Raw genomic sequence first — 15,271 nt, 5'->3', positions numbered from 1 at the left:
TCTGTTTTTTTTGCATTTTCATCTCTCTGCCTTTAATTTTTCTAGTTCATCTCGCACGCTCGATCCCTAGCTACTACTCATAGTATCTCTAGCTACTACTCCAAAGGCCAGTTCTTTTGGCAGCTTAAAAAAATAAGCCATCTCTTCCCCAAATTTTCCCATAAGTTGCCTCACTCGTTCATTTGGGCTTCTAAACTACTACTCCTACCTCTGTCCTGGTTTATTAGTCCCCATTGTAATTTGTGCTAATTTTTGACCAAAGATTTAACTGATAAAATGTTAGTGCACGTCAACAAAAGTTATATTGTTGAATTTGTATTTGAACATAGTTTTCAATTAGATATTTTTTGAAGACATGCATAAATATATCATTAGTTAAATTTATGGTCAAAATTTAACACAGATTACAATGGGGACCAACAAACCAGGACGGAGCTAGTAGTTATGGCATTACTAATCTAGAAGCCTAAAAGAACTGGCACCTAGTACTCCTAGTATTAGTAGTCAAGTTGGAATTCAAATTTCACGACACAACTTGTTAGGCAAAAAATTTGATACAGGGTGTACTAAGCGGTTTCGGAATTTGCATGCCTTCCCGACCAGTGAGATACTCCGTACAAAGTACGATAGTGAAATAACCACAGAGAATGAAGCTAAATTAAACAATCAAACAAGCATTTTTGCATTTTTGTTGCATTGAATCATTTGCACAAGCTTGACTAGTGCTGCTTTTCTACTTTTACAAAAACCGCATCATAATGTTAAAATGTGCATTTGCACGTACATAAGTAATAGTAGTAGCACGGTTTGCAAGCATATATAGAGAGAGACGTGTAATGCGATATATAGTTAAGTTTGTGCTATATGCACGTACTTACAAAATGCGTACAGATACACAACGTTTCCAAATTTTTCCTTTTACATACTTAATTAAGCATGCTAATAATTCCTGAATGTTCAGGATATATTATTTCCGTCCCAAAACTAATGAGATCGCCTTACAAAAGTAAATTATTCCTAATAAAAGCCATGGCGCTCGCAGGAGCGCTTGCTGTCAGTGTCATAACCGGCAGATCTCGGGTAGGGGGCCCAAACTGTGCATTTAAGGACCGATGGTAACAGGAGACAGGGACAAAATGTTTACCCGGGTTCTAGCCTTGTTGATGGAGGTAATACCCTACGTCCTGCTTGATTGACTTTGATGAATATAGGGGTTACAAGAGATGATCTACCACAAGACCGTAATGGCTAAACCCTAATTGTCTAGCCTATATGATTATGATTGTGTCTCTACGGACTAAACCCTCCAGTTTATATAGACACCGGAGGGGGCTAGGGTTGTATAGAGTCAGATTACAGAGAAAGGAATATTCATATCCGCACGCTAAGCTTGCCTTCCACGCCATGGAGAGTCCCATACGGACACGAGGGAAGGCCTTCTATCTTGTATCTTCACGGCCCATCTGTCTGGCCCACATCACGTAGTACAGACACCCGATGACCCTGTAATCCAGGACTCCCTTAGTAGCCCCTGAACTAGTCTTCAATGACGATGTGTCCTGTGTGCGGATTGTCTTCCGCATTGCAAGGCGGGTTCCTCCTCCAAATTCTTCAAAGCAGTTGATCATCAATACTATATCCGGCTCTCTACAATAGTCAGACCTCTGAATTAGAATACAGATAAGTTCTGTCCTCGAAAGATTTCACTGGTGAGACATTACGTCCAGCCATTCTATTATTTCAAACCGTTTTTCGGCCTCCCGTTTCGCGTTTCGAGACGCAACCACCGACGACATGTCTTGTCAAAGAAGAGATCTGTAACATCCCAAATTTTCAATTTGGAATATTATACATTAGATCATCATGCATATCATATTTTATTTTCGGCGTTCGTCGTTTTTCTTTTTCTCGGATTAAATCCGCGATTTTTCTGATCGCGATTCCTGATCCGATTTTCGTTTTAGTTTAACTTTTCACTCGTTTATCGGAATCAGGCGATTCAAGCGCCTAGGGATTCGTCTCGAAACTCTCTATCTGTTTAACCAACTTAAACAAGTTTTTGCTACTGTAAAATGTGCCCTAGATCCAGATTAGTAGAACGAAGTTGTTTTCTTTCGCCGTTTGTCTTTGTTGCTTCGTTCGATTTGATTCTTTTTGCCAATCGGAGTTCTTAAGTTGAACCTTCTGGTTAGATCTCTTATTTGAGTTTTACCTGTGCATTAGATGAGTAATTATTGTATGCTTGTTTGTTTGTCTGCGATAGAATACCCGGAGTGCGCCGCCTGTTACTTCGAATCGTTAGGTTTCGCGGATCATCAGTAAGGCAAGTAACACTTTGATCATACATTTTCTACTACCCAGTTTTATTGCATTAGATCAATCCTCACACATTGCATGATTAGGATCTAATTAAATTGTGGGATGGGAAGTAGATGAGGTAGTACCTATTACCTGTTATTATCAAACCTTTGGGAGTTACTTCTACATTTGATTATTATGCCATGCTATGCTAGTAGACGTGGATTGGGTGAGTGATATCAATGACAGATGTGAGAGTGTTAATTAATGGTTTATCTAAGGTGGCAACTTAAACACACATCTGGGTGGATTGAGGCACCTGGGTATTCCAGGACTTGCCTATTTTCTTTTGGACAGCCACCCAGGCTCAAAGGTATCATGAGACTATTCATACTAGAAACTTCCGTGTGCAGCCACAAGCTATTATGGGCTCTAGCATAGTTGACTAAGTCGTGCGAACTCTTATAGTGGTAGACTAGCAGATGTAGGGGATGTAGGTGGTACGGTCTACCCATCGTAAGGTGCTAGCGCTTCTGAAAGACTATGTCTCGGTCATCCGTCTTCTCAAACACCATGTAGTGCGAGAAACCAAACGGAGGCGATCGAGTCTTGTGGGGAGAAGTGCGCAAACCTCTGTAGAGTGTAATAAACTAACCATGGTTAGCCGTGTCCCCGGTTATGGACATCTTGAGTATCTATTACTTGGATTTTCATGTGAATCTCAACATGTTACTCTAAATTAATTTTGTTGGGTTATGTTTAATGATGATGCTTAATTGGGATTGAGAATGCTGTCAACCATTCTCAATGTTTAACAACCACCATAATAGTAATTCAATTTTATTCCTTTGAAGTAGGGAAAAATTGGCTTTACGCAAAACTGTAACCATAGAGCTTTCCACCAGCCAAATATGCATATAGTATAGCTGTTTCATTCCATTACCCTCTATGTGTTACCTTGCCAGCATATTCCATGTGCTGACCCGTTTTCGGGCTGCAACGTTAATGTTGCAGACTTTTCAGACGATGCTTGAGGAGTTGTTAGGTCGTGTTTCTATACTCAGTGATGTCATTGGAGTTTATGGACTCACTTATCTTCCAAGCCTTCCGCTGTTATCGTTATTAGATGGCCTTAAGCCATACTTATTGTAATAAGCTCTCTTTTGAGACACTCGATGTAATAAGTGTGTGATTGCTACTCTGTTATAAATCCTCCGAGTACTGTGTGGTGTCAGCATTACTGATCCAGGGATGACCCCGGAGCATAGAGATCAGACTGTTTGAGGTCTGGTCGCTACAAGATCGCGCCCCCTAATTACGAGATTTTCATCAATACGGGTATGGGAAACCCAACCGTGCCGTTTTGCATGACCCCTTGGAAATAGGCGAGTTTTAAGGCTCATGGGGGACACATGGTATTCACTGCCTTTATAAGGAGGTAAGATTCCCCCTTTTTACCCCACGCCTTCCCCTTCCTCAGTCCGTCCGCCCTCAAGCTCCAGCGCTCAAGCTTCGATCCACTCCATTCCCAGAAAGTACTCCAGCCATGTCTGGATCGAGAGCGCAGGGCAAGTGGATGGCCTCCTCCATCACGGAGAAAAACATGAAGGAACTCTGGGAAGCGGGGTATCTAGCCAAGGAAATCGCCCACCGGCTTCCAGCAAAAAAGCAGATCATCCTCAATCCAAAGCCCAGCAAGAGGGTAGTGTTCATCCCTCATTTTTTTCACGGACTGGGGTTTCCCCTTCATCCTTTCGCCCGCGGCCTCATGTTTTACTACGGGCTTGATTTCCATGATCTAGCCCCAAATTCTTTCCTCAACATTTTGGTGTTTATCATCGTATGTGAGGCATACCTTCGCATTTCCCCCCATTTCGGCCTATGGCTCAAGGTCTTCAAGGTGAAGCCGAAGGTGGTGGACGGCCAACACTCGGATTATGGTGGCGCTATGGTGAGGAAACTACCCAATGTTACTTGTCCCAAGGGCACCTTCGTGGAGACCGTGAAGGGATGGCAGTAGGAGTGGTTCTATGTCACGAAGCCCCGTGACTCCACATGGGCTGCTCCCACGGAGTTCAAGTCCGCCCCCCCCCCCCCAATTTGGCCGACATCCTGGCTCAACAAGGCCCTGGACTGGGCATCGTCTGATGAGGTAATGATGCTGGAGAAGCGTATCAAGAGCATGGTAGATAAAAACACCTGCCTCGCCAGCATGATACAAGTGATGCTCTGTAACACCCACGATGCGGCTATATCTCCCACGTGTCGGAGCACGACTTAGAGGCATAACCGCATTGTAGGCAATGTCGCAAGAGGGGTAATCTTTACACATCCCATGAACTGAATAAGAAAAGAGGTACATAGTTGGCTTACAATCGCCACTTCACACAATAACATAAATATAGCATTACAATCATCGAGATACAATCAAGGTCCGACTATGGAACCAAAATAAAGACAACCCCAAATGGATAAGATCCCCGATCGTCCCAACTGGGCTCCACTACTGATCGTCTAGAAAGGAAACATAGTATCGTCCTGAGTCCTCGTCGAACTCCCACTTGAGCTCAGTCGTATCTCCTGGAACGGTATCATCGGCACCTGCATCTGGTTTTGGGAGTAATCTGTGAGTCACAGGGACTCAGCATTCTCACACCCTCGCGATCAAGACTATTTAAGCTTATGGGTAGGTAAAATGTATGAGGTGGAGCTGCAACAAGCACTATCATATATGGTGGCTGACATACGCAAATGAGAGCGAGAGGAGAAGGCAAAGCATGTTCGAGAATCTATGATCAAGAAGTGATCCAAGACTACTTACGTTTAAGCATAACACGAGACCGTGTTCTGTTCCCGGACTCTGCCGAAAAGAGACCATCACGGCTACACACGCTGTTGATCCATTTTACTTAAGTTTAGTTTTAGGTTTTCTACAACCGGACATTAACAAATTCCCATCTGCCCATAACCACGAGCACTGCTTTCAAAAGTTCAAATCCCTGCAGGGGTGTCCCAAATTAGCCCATCACAAGCTCTCACGATCAATGAAGGATATTCCCTCTCCCAGGACGACCCGATCAGACTCGGAATCCCGGTTACAAGACATCTCGACAATGGTAAAACTAAACCAGCAAAGCCACCCGAATTTGCCGACAAATCCCGATAGGAGCTGCACATATCTCATTCTCAGGGCACACTAGATGGGCAAGACGTCTGGTTGGCATAGACCCTGGTTGCCCAGGGGGCGCCGGACAGCGCCCAGGTTGGACAACACTTAGAGAAGCACTGGCCTGGGGGGTTAAAATAAAGATGACCCTTGAGTCTGTGGAACCCAAGGGAAAAAAGGCTAGGTGGCAAATGGTAAAACCAAGGTTGGGCCTTGCTGGAGGAGTTTTATTCAAGGCTAACTGTCAAGGGGATCCCATTATAACCCAACCGTGTAAGGAACGCAAAATCAAGGAACATAACACCGGTATGACGGAAACTAGGGCGGCAAGAGTGGAACAAAACACCAGGCATAAGGCCGAGCCTTCCACCCTTTACCAAGTATATAGGTGCATTAAAGTAAACAAGATATAATAATGATATCCCAACAATAAACATGTTCCAACAAGGAACAAACACCAATCTTCACCTGCAACTAACAACGCTATAAGAGGGTCTGAGCAAAGCGGTAACATAGCCAAACAACGGTTCGCTAGGACAAGGTGGGTTAGAGGTTGACATGGCAATATGGGAGGCATGATAAGCATGTGGTAGGTATCATAGCATAGGGATAGCAATAGAGCGAGCAACTAGCAAGCAAAGATAGAAGTGATTTCGAGGGTATGGTCATCTTGCGTGCAAAGTTCTCCGAGTTGACGTAAGCTTGATCCTCGTAAGCGTACTCAATGGGTTCCTCGATCACGTACTCGTCTCCCGGCTCTACCCAAAGAAAGAACACAAGCAAAGGAAGGCACAATCAACGACGGTGCAATGCGCAAACAACATGATGCAAAACATGGCATGATATGCAGGATGTGATATGCAATGCATATGCGTGCTTCGGAAGGGAAAGATTGAACCAGGCCTCAACTTGGCAAACCAAGAGTGCCCCTGGAAAGATGAGTTGATTTCGGTCAAAATCGATATAAAGATCACCGGAATCGGATGCACGGTTTGCAAATGGCAAGCAAAACAATAATAGCACAAAGTTGCGATTAACAACACGAGGCCATCTAAATGCATCAAGAAAAATAAGCTACTGCACTCTAACATAGCAACAAAGCACATGACAGTGATCCACTCAAGATGCTTGACAAAAGATGAACACTGAGCTACGGCTAAATCACACAATAGCAGGTTCAAACAAGCATGGCAAAAGTGCAAAAGATATCAGGTGCACAGACTTGGAGAAAATAGCATGTCAGGATTTAACATCAGGAAGCAATGTTTAGAGAAAGATAACAACATGCTATAGGAACATATCATGGCAAAGCAAGGCATGGCATGAAACTACTCAAAGCATATAACAAAAGTCCCTTACTGACCATAAGCCAAAAGGGTTCAGAAAATACAATGGCACCCATGTAAACATAGCAAGTTTCGTTAACAGATTCAGACTTTTGTTAACGAGCATGTTAACGAGCTCGATGTACTCACCACAAGGCATTGCATGACAAGCTAAGCATACACCCAGCAAGTAGACATGATAAATAAGCTAACCATGGCAACAACACTCTCATAGCATGCATGGATCAACTACAACAACCTCGGCAAAATTGATTAACACGTAAACAATCTGCCAGGAACATTTTATAGCAAAAGTAGAGCAAGATTGAGTCATGCTAGGTTACTCCAAAATTGCAAACAAAGACATGGATGGATAGAGCATGACAATATCTCAAAATCATCCTTACTAAATATGCTCAAAAGAGGCATGTATCACTCTGTAGAAACATGAATATATGGCATAAAAATATCATCAGGGAAAAGACTTAGAAGAATTCTAAGTCCCTGAAATCAGCAACATCAGGAGAGCTACTTTGCATGCTTGTGCTAGTCACCACATTTATCACAAAAGTACATGGCATACACCCATGTAAAGATGGCATGGCATAGCCCAAAACACATGTGGGGCTCAAGTTCATTAGGGGCACACATTAAACATGGCAAGAATGACAAATGCCCATAATCTGTTAAGAAACAGACACTAACATTACATAGCACTCTTGCAACAGCATTTAGGGCATCAAGATGAACTCAAAAGAACATCATGCAATGGAATGAAATGGAGTGCTCATCTAGACGAACAATTTGATATGCTACACGCCCAAAACGGAGCTACAGATGCAAAGATATGACATGATGAAGTTGCCTAAAAAATACTGAAACTGGGGACTTAGTGGAAATAATAGACCTCGAGGTGAAAGTCAACAGGCACGGAATCTGAGGTTTGTCGGTGCTGGACTCGTCGAAGATGGCGGGGAAACGGGCGGACCTCGCCGGAGATGGCGGATCCGGGCCGGATCTTGCCGGATCTGGCCGGACTCCGGCGCGGGGACGCGGAGGAGGCCGCGGCCAGGCGCGGTGGCGGCGTAGGGCGCCGAATCTGGCGGCGACAAGCTTGGCGAGGGCAGGCAGCGGCTAGCGGCGTCCGGATGAGGAGGCGGCGGTCACCTGCGAGTCGGTGGAGGCGGCGCGGGGAGGTGCCGGCGGAGTCGGGCGGTGGCCTGGCGAGACCCGGGCGGTGGCGGCTTCGGGCCCTGCGGGCCTGCCTCGGGCCTGGTGTGCCGGCGGCGATATGGGGCACGGAGGCGCCACGTGGCGGCTAGCGGTAGGTCGGGCGGCGGCGGGCGGCAGTGTCCGGTCCGATCCGGACGCGTCCGGCGGCGGGAGGAGGAAGAGTCTAGGGTTAGGGTGGATTTTGCCCGAAATTTCGGAGGGGGAGTCCTATTTATACATAGAAGGAGCTAGTAGTCTCCAAATTAAGCACGGTTTTCGGCCACACGATCGTGATCGAATGACCGGGATGATGGAGGGGGGTTTAGGTGGGTTTTGGGCCACTTTGGAGAGGTGTTGGGCTGCAACACACACGAGGCCTTTACGGCTCCTCGGTTAACTGTTGGCGTATCAAATGAAGTCCAAATGGGACGAAACTTGACAGGCGGTCTACCGGTAGTAAACCAAGGCCGCTTGGAAAGTCTCGGTCCAATCCGAGAACATTTAACACCCACACACAAAAAGAGATAAAAGGAGACGCCGGAGGACATAGGAGCGCCGGAATGCAAAACGGACAACGGGCAAAATGCTCGGATGCATGACACGAGCACGTATGCAAATGCGATGCACATGATGACATGATATGAGATGCATGACAAAGACAAAAGCAACACAGAGACAAAACCCAACAAAGAGGAAATATCATAACTTAGTGCCGAAAATGGGAAGAGTTGGAATATCAATATGGCAAATTACATATGGGGAGTTACATTCTCTTCCGCCGGATACTCCCCTGTCAGGCGCGTCAAGAGCCCATGTGGAAGTTCGACTCGGCCGGTCCCCGGACCCTATAGCAGTTCTTCGGCACGTAGCACGAAGACATGTGGAAGCTGCTCTTCAAGAACTAGCAGTCATGGCCGGAGATGACCGAAGACATCGGCTATGACAGCACCCACACTATGACCCGTGTAAGTTCTTTGGTAACATTACTTTGTGAGCCCAAGGAGCACACTAAACTTTTCATTTTCTTTTGCATGGCTGGACAAGGAAAGTGGAGCGGATTTACTATCCGGCTCCACTACCCGAAGACGAAGCTATTCTTCTGTTGACGAGGATGCTAGTCCTGGCACCGTACCAGGCGCTGGAAAAGAAGGCCAAGGAGAAGGGCAAGGAGGTCAAGAGTAGCCTCCGCCATAAAGGTGCCTCGGACGTAGTGTCCGAAGACAACGGAACCCTCTCCTCCCCTGGCGAAGAGGAAGAGGAGGAGGAAGAGAGCAACTCCTCCCTAATGGGGAGAAGAAGAAAAGGGCAGCCTCCGCCGATCTAGAGGCGGAGGCGTCCAAGAAAGGGAGGACGTCCCTTACGGATGACTCTGAATCGGACGCCGACGAGTGGCGCCCCAGGCCAAAGCCCCTGGCCGGATCGTAAGTACTCAAAGGTATATATATATATGTCCGGCTTTTTTGGCTTATAGTTGTAATGCCTTTAAATTGTATGTTGTAGTCCGGTTAAGGTCCTTCCCCAGCGATCCTACTCTTTCGGGAATTCTCTAGGTCCGAACATGATGGAGAGAGATTCGCCGCCACCAACTTGTCCCCCCTACAGCGGACAACACCGAGGTGTCGTCCCAAAGGACCCTTCAGGAACAGGGAGAGGTGCCAGAGGCTGCCAAGATGGTGCCGAAGGGTGACACCTCGGCTACTGAAAACATGGGGGAAACAACCCCTATGGAGATTGGAGACGGGGGCCAAGTCCAGTTTGGTCCCCAACCAAATGTTACTCCAGAAACCCACACAGTTTCGGAGATAGATCAGCAACCCTCCTTGCGAGAAGGGGGTGCGCCTACAACATCGGCGTCCTCTGTCAATGTGGAGGCGCAGGACACTCTGGTGAGAAGGCTTCAGAACGACACCATTGTGGAAGAACACCGTACCCTTATGGGTATGGTGATTGAAAAGGTTCAGTCGACAAAAAGTGGACTGAGCAAAGCCTACACTAGCCTTTTAAGAGGCTTTGAGGTATGTGCTTTACAGTATCTTTTAATTGTATAAAAAGAATGCGTGTGTATAGATAGTAGACCTAAGACTTTGTTCGGTGTTTGGAAAGAAAACCGAACATAGGATCTAATAACTCATGCAGGAGACTAACGCACATGTCTGTTTGAAAAAGCAGGCTACAATGCAGGCACCAGCTGCCCATGCCACCGAAGCACTGAGCTAAGGTGGAAGCTAGAAAAAAAGCAAGGCATGTAATACCGAAGCATGTCTTGAAACGATGCTTGCTATGATGTAGTATCCCAATGAGTTCCATAATTATGTTTGCAGCTGACAAGTCTGAGGTCGAGGCCCTCAAGAGTCCGCTGGCCGAGGCCAGGAAGGAGGCGGAGGAGGAACGAGCCTCCTGCCTTAAACATGAATCGCGGGTGGAGGAAGTCCATCAAGAGCTCAAGGACGCCATAGGAAAATGCGCGTCCTTAGAGGGCAAGAATTCGGAGCAAAATTCTGAACTTGCCAAGGCACTCCAAAGTGCACAAGAAGCCTGGGCTAAAGCCCAAAGCGCTGTCCGGGAGATCCAGGAGGCAAGGCAAATTGCGGCGGGTATGGCCTTTTACATGCAGAGAAAATTTGTGAAGAAAAGGTACATCTTTCTAACCCGGATTTGGAGTTCTCTAGGAGTGTTTGCGGACCTGCCCCGGAGTGTTGCTCATGCCGCGGAGTTCTTCCGGACCAAAGAGGGGAGCTCAACGGAGAAGTTATTCTGGTTGCAGTACCTCGCGCTAGAGCATCCCGTGCCCCTCAGCGATCAGCTGAAGCAATGGAACGAACTACATAGGGTGGCTGAATTGGCCATGAGGGATTTGATAATCCGCCATTGGCCCGCTGAACCCATGCCCAGTAGCTACTTTTGTCTCGTGAAGCGGCTGGTCAGCGCCTGCCCGCGGCTTAATGCCGTGAAGCAGCCGGCCTGTATTGAAGGTGCGCGGATGGCCTTCGCCCGCGTCAAGGTGCAGTGGGCTAAGATGGACGCCGTCAAGCTTGTGACCGAGGGACCGCCCGTTGGGAAAGAGCATCGCACGCCGGAGCAGTACTTTGATGATGTCCTGAAAGGATCCGCATTGTAAAGGGCCAATGTTTGAAGGACATCATCTTTGAATGAATGTAGTTACGTTGTCTACTTCTATATCATGAGACAAGGTTTATGTATGATATATTGCTTAATTTACTTTAAAATATCTCCTCCTGTGCGGATGTTTATGATATCTAAGAGTTGGCCAGTCATCGGCTTCAGCCCCCACGAAGGTAGTACGGGGGTGTTCGGGATAACACTTAAACACACTTGACCCAACGAACTGGTCCGTGAAGGAGGTGTTAGTGCGGCGAACCAGGCAATCAGACTATACGACTTTATCTCCCTCACTTAGCAATAGTAGTTTTATAGTGGGAGTAAGGGTGCAGCCCCTAGTATTATTCGATTATCCGAACTTAGGTGTTGTGAATGCCTGGCCGGGTGGACACCGGCCTCTCGCAAAATGCGGAAAAAATCGCTAAAGATTTATACCTAGTCACCGAATAGCTGACCAACTCTCGCCCCATCATGACAGTATATTTTCAGCTTTCTCTACTGAGGTGTTTGTCCGGGTGAACCGGAAACACAATCGCAGTAGTTCTCCCTTTACTACCCTAGTCGATCAGACGGAACGTAAGGTAGCAAGCACAGGAGCCAGGCAAACCATCTATTTACCAAAGACATGATTCAGAGCCAATGCATATACTGCTATATTCGGGACATCGAAATGCACTGTCAAAGTGTTCGGACTTTTTAATATTTAAAAGATGTACGCGGGTTAATAAAGCCCCTGGCGATTTAGGTCATACCAAGGTGTACATGACAACCGGACCAAAACGGGGAAACATATGTTGGTAGATACGGCAATGCCACATAGGCTTGGGCAAAAAACTATTTCCATAGTAGTCTGATTGATACGTCAAAACGTATTGATGCAAATAGTGCAATAAGCAACAAGGCTACTTTACATGCTGAACACAAGGGGAAGGTGTGCATGCGTCCTGAAAGCGAACGAGGTGATCTTTAAAGATCCTTTAGGTACTCTGGCACGTGTCTATGATTCTTTTGTCCTTGGTATATTGTCCTTCGAGAGGAACATCGACTGGTGTTTTTATAATAGGCCACGGAAAGATGCCTTGGTACCGCCGAAAGGGTGGCGTGGGTTGCAAGAAGCCTGGAAAAATAAAAATAAAAGAAAAAGGAAATGTAAGTGTCCTGACAGGGTCTAGTCGTATTGCAGACATTGTCCTTATTATGCCTCCATCCTTTCCCATGGTATTTTTAGTGCGTAATTATGTACGCGTGGCACATATGCCACAATTCGGTAGGGGATGAGATGGAGGCCGGATTGCTAATCGAGCTCCTGACGAGCTGGACTGTCGTACAATGGGGTAGTCCAGACTTGTTTGACAGTGTCTGAGGACTTGGCCGCCGATGTAATAGTTGGCTTAATGAGGCCACCCTGTACTTCCGCTGCCAGCGCCGTGGTGTGCTCCTCGGTACGGAGGGAGCGTTCCATGTTTCCATTCACCGTTATAACACTGCGTGGTCCGGATATCTTGAGTTTGAGATAGGTGTAGTGCGGGACTACATTGAAGCGAGCAAACGCGATTCGTCCGAGCAGTGCGTAGTAGCCACTGCGGAAGGTGACGATATCAAAGATCAAGTCTTCGCTGCGGAAGTTGTCCAGCGAGCCGAAGACCACTTCCAATGTGATTGAGCCCGTGCAGCGGGCCTCTACACCGGGTATCACTCCTTTAAAGGTAGTTTTAGTGGGCTATATTCTTGGCGGATCAATAACCATCTTGCAGACTATGTCCTGATAGAGCAGGTTAAGGCTGATGTCGCCGTCCATGAGGACTCGCGTAAGGTGGAATCCGCCGATGATTGGATCGAGGACTAATGCGGCCGAACCTCCGTACGGATACTGGTCGGATGGTCCCTGCGATCAAAGGTGATCAGACAGGGTGACCATGGCTTGAATTTTGGGGCGACTGGCTCTATCGTATAGACGTCCTTTAGCGCGCACTTGCGCTCCCTCTTCGGGATATGGGTGATGTATATCATGTTCACCATTTTGACATCGGGGGGAAATTTCTTCTAACCCCCTGTTTTTGGTGCGCGAGGTTCCTCGTCGTCATACTCACTGGGCGACCATTTCTCCTTATGTTCGGCATTTAACATGCGGGCCTGTATGAAGACCCAACAACTTCTGTTGGTATGGTTGGCAGGCTTATTAGGAGTGTCGTGGATCTGGCAGGGTCGATCAAGTATTCGATGCAGGCTTGATGAACCGTCTTTGTTTCGTTTGAATGGCTTCTTTTGTTCACCGGATTTGGAGCCACCGAATCCGGCCTTGACTGCCATATTCTCTGTATCATCATTGTTGTTCCGACGCTTATGTTTGTTGCGTCGGGGCCTTGCCTTGTCCTTTCGGGCTTCGGAAGTGACGGGGTCGCTGGTACTGTTACCGCTGCGGGCTAGCCAGATATCCTCGCCCGCGCAGAAGTGGGTCATTAGTGTTGTAAGGGATGCCATGGACTCTGGCTTTTCTTTGCCGAGGTGTCGGGCGAGCCATTCGTCACGGATCATGTGTTTGAAGGCCGTTAGGGCTTCGTTGTCCGGACAATCGACAATGTGGTTCTTTTTAATTAGAAACCTGGTCTAGAATTTCCTGGCTGACTCTCCGGGCTATTGGACTATATGACTGAGGTCATCGGTATCCGGAGGACGGACATAAGTGCCTTGGAAGTTGTCTCTAAAGGCATCTTCCAAGTCTTACTAGCTTCCAATAGAGTTTTCTAGGAGGCTGTTTAACCAGTGCCTAGCTGGCCCCTTAAGTTTTAGGGGAAGGTATTTGATGGCGTGTGGATCATCATCGCGAGCCATGTGAATGTGGAGAAGAAAATCTTCAATCCATACTACGAGATCTGTTGTGCCGTCGTATGATTTGATGTTCACGGGTTTAAACCCTTCAGGGAACTCGTGCTCCATTACCTCATCGGTGAAGCATAGGGGGTGTGCGGCACCTTTGTATCGGGCCGTGTCACGACGTAGATCGGATGGAGTCCGTATGCGGTTTTCGTCTTGGGGTTGGTTACGCTTATCGCACCTGGCTCGATAGCCCTCCTCTCGCGCCGGAGCACGCCCCCGTGATCTGTAGATTGACCTGGTCTGACCTGCCCTATTTTCCAGGTCCTTTCGTAGGATGTATGTGCATCCCCGAGCTGTTGTTTCTCTGCTTTCTCGGCAAGGTGGTGCGGGCTGGTGTTTGGCTTGAGTTTCCTTTCTGTCCCGGCCACGTGGTGGTCTATCGGGTTCATCAGTTGTGTTATGCACGGGTGGTATGGGCTCCAGCGCCTCGTCGTCGAATTGGGGTAGCAGCGTGCGCTTTGGGTAACTCTTTTTCGGTCACTCAAGGCCGTATTCTTCGGCTGCCAAGACATTAGTCCATCTATCATTGAGCAGGTCATGGTCAGCTTGAAGCTTCTGCTGTTTATTTTTTAGGCTTCTAGCCGTGGCTATTAGCCAGCGCTTGAAGCGCTCTTGTTCGAAGGTTTCCTCTGCCACAATAAAATCTTCGTCTCCGAGGCTTACGTCGTCCTCGGAGGGTGGCAGATAGTTGCTGTCCTCCGAGTCGTTGTTCCCTGTTTTCTTGGTGTTCGGCGTTCTCCGGAGTATCATTATCTTCGGTGCCGGTATTGGTGTTCTTACTACGACGCAATTTAGAGTGGCACCGCTGACGTCGATGTTTTGGCTGTATCTCAGGAGGTTCGTCCTTGACTGGGTTTTTCTCATCATCGCCGTCGACGTTTTTTGGTGTATCCACCATATATACGTCATACGAGGAGGTGGCCATCCAACGCCCGGTGACCGGCGGGTTTTGGCCCTGCTCCTCTCCGGTAGCGTCGTCCATACCGTCGATGTCTTCGGAGGCGTAATCAAACATGTCAGGTAGGTCCTCAACAGTGGCTATGAAGTGGGTGGAGGGTGCGAAGTAAAATTCCCTATTTCCAGCCCCTAGTCCAGGCTGGGTGTGATTCAGAAGCGGTTCCTCTATGATGACGAGGGATCGCATTAGGTCCAAATCCTCGTTTAAAAGCGGAGTTTGGACATGGTCGGAAGCTTCTAGGACAACCTCGCGTGACGCGGGCCTCCAAGGTTCTGAAGTAGTATCTGGAGAAGAGTCCGTCCTTGGGCTGATCGC

The sequence above is a fragment of the Triticum urartu genome, chromosome 6A (genome assembly GCF_056163025.1).
Source record: "Triticum urartu cultivar PI428250 chromosome 6A, HENAU_Tu73, whole genome shotgun sequence".
Classification (NCBI taxonomy): Eukaryota; Viridiplantae; Streptophyta; class Magnoliopsida; order Poales; family Poaceae; genus Triticum; species Triticum urartu.
The sequence above is the reverse complement of the archived record's forward strand: the minus strand, read 5'-3'. Positions refer to the sequence as shown.